This window comes from Bombus impatiens, unplaced genomic scaffold, assembly GCF_000188095.3.
Source record: "Bombus impatiens unplaced genomic scaffold, BIMP_2.2 scf_0041, whole genome shotgun sequence".
Classification (NCBI taxonomy): Eukaryota; Metazoa; Arthropoda; class Insecta; order Hymenoptera; family Apidae; genus Bombus; species Bombus impatiens.
The window spans coordinates 77,748-80,284 of record NT_176460.1 but is presented as its reverse complement, the minus strand read 5'-3'; the positions used below and the strand labels follow the sequence as shown (position 1 = coordinate 80,284).

Sequence of the window (2,537 nt, the reverse complement as noted above, 5' to 3'; positions counted from 1 at the left end):
ATTATGCTATATTAACTTAGTACAATATAATAATTTTTTATCTTAATTGCATTTGTCGTTGATACTCAGTTAATCAGTTTTGATTAATTCATAACCTATTCCTATATTATTGGCTATCTTCTTTTTCTTTGTTATGAAGTTGTCGTTACCTTGTGTGTGTAATTTGCAGCCTTTACATAGAATTTAGGAGCTAATCTTATACATTGCTAGTTAAGATCTTTATTGTTTATAGGTTCTACAATTCTAATCCTTCATCGCTGAGTCCTTTACTTGGAATGGTTACATCATCCGCGTTTGGTATCTTCTGGTTCTTCGTTACATGTCTAACACTTATCAAGACTACTTTTACTTATCCTAGAGCTGTAAGTATATATATGACGGGTTTACATTAGGTAAGTATATATATATATATATATATACTTACTTATATATATATATATACTTATATATTATATATATACTTATAATATACTATAATATATATACTATATATATATACTTATATATATATATATATAAAACACTATATTTTGTAAATATCTGTATAGTAAAATAGTCTGTCCACTATCTTGTTTGCTAAGACCGCTTTGCTAACATCGAATTGTTCTGTTATAATGTCAGAATATTTCCTTGGTTTTCCAGTTTCTTGTTGCTGCCTTGACTGTTTCGATAGTATCTGGTTCAGTATTCCGTAAGTATTCACTTAAGTTTGGTAGTAGGGTTCTTGTAACTGCGTCGGTTTTAATGTATATCTTCCGATGTGAGTAACGAGCTACTTATTATTATCTATTTCTATTCCAAGATGGTTTACAACATTCTTCCCCTTTTTAGGTTATAATTGGTTACCTCGGTATTTATTACCTTCGATATCTTCATACCGTCGTATATTATGTTTTGCAAATTTGGATCCGTAGCCAATTCTCGTGGAGTTCCTGCGTGCACACTTCCTTCAACCTCCAAACTTCCTTTTGCAAATTTGGATCCGTAGCCAATTCTCGTGGAGTTCCTGCGTGCACACTTCCTTCAACCTCCAAACTTCCTACAAACCTCGTTAACTTATAAGATACCTTTTCTTGTTTGCTAAGACCATTCCGTTGGTGTTGAATCGTTTCTTATAATGTCACTAATTTTTAACTTTCTACTTTCTCACGTCTTCTTGACCATTCCAGTAGTATCAACTTCAATTCTTCGTACACATTTACTCCAATTTGGTAGTTGGTTTCTCATCACTGCGTCGACCCTTGTATAAACTTCTTCGATGTGAGTAGTAAATTATCGTTCTCACTCTCTTAACCTATCTTAGTTGTTTCTTAACTCTTTCTGCACTTATTAACTGATTTTATTTCTTCTTATTAAGGGCTGCTATGTCAACGCTGAGTTATTTCGTTATAATGTCACTAACTTTCTTGACTTTTTCAGTTTTATTTTCCATTAGCGAACTGTAAGTTTGTTGTCGAGTATCAATTATTGATTGTTGTGCTTCGTTTAGTTTAATCGAAATATAATTGTAAATTTTTAATAGTATTATTTTCTTCCATATATATTAAGGCAATTGAGGTTAGTTTATTTATTCGTTTCTGCTGACAGTCGCATACCACGTTCTATGGAGTGGGTCCACAGCCCACCTCTGAGAAATTCCTGCATGTACGTTTCCTTCTACGATAATTAATTGTGCACTAGGTGCTATTAACTTTCATTGGTTTTAATTATTTTATTGAATTAACATGTGTATTCAAATGATGGTCAAAACACACACATAGTAATTTTCCTTCCTCTTTCACGTTTCTACTATCTGCATGATTCGATAAGTAGTGTCACACTTCCTTTGGTTTAGGCACAATATTGTTATAAACATTTAGTAGTATTATGTTTTGTATCGAAACAATTAAAGTTAATTCCTACATTTGTTTCAGCTGGCTGTCCTAGATTATGTTCTATGGATATGGACACATAACCTGTCTTCGCATATACACTTCCTTCTACGATGAGTAATTGTTCACAAGGTATTCTCCACTTCCACTGTTTTGTAATTATTTTATTGAATTACACATTTTATATTTAAGTAATAGTTAGAGCACGCATAGTAATTTTCCTTTTTCCTTTTAGGTTACCACTATCTGCAGTATTCGACAAGCAGTGTTGTTCCATATACTACCGTACTACGTTGTCTCTTGAAATCGTTCTTGTGGTCTGTTTCGATTGTGTTAGTTGTAACTTGTTTGAGTGTATTGTTCGTGGAATCCCTTTTACTTTAATCTTGACGTTTCGTGTGTTGATTCTGACAATAGTGCCTGGTTTGTCGAAGTGTGAGAATATGCCTAGGTGTTTTATATATTTTATATCCCGTTGTATATAAGATATATTTTGTTTATTGTGGTTTTGTATGTCCATATGTGCTATAGATTAGATTGTTCGATATTTCATATTTGTTATAAAAGTGTGTATTCCTATCGTTCCATTCCTTTTTCCTTTCCTTTTGGATTATTCATGGTGTTATTGCGAGATTTGATTAAATTATCGAATTGTAGGTTATCCTG

The 2,537-nt window shown here is 32.2% G+C and overlaps 1 long non-coding RNA gene across 1 annotated transcript; it reads left to right on the top strand.

The window, feature by feature from the left end:
- The first annotated feature begins 1,046 nt into the window (after nt 1-1,046).
- LOC117152180 lies at nt 1,047-2,299 on the top strand. The gene is made up of 3 exons (XR_004462477.1): nt 1,047-1,260; nt 1,914-2,003; nt 2,107-2,299. It is a non-coding gene; the product is annotated as an uncharacterized LOC117152180 (long non-coding RNA).
- Nucleotides 2,300-2,537: the final 238 nt, after the last annotated feature.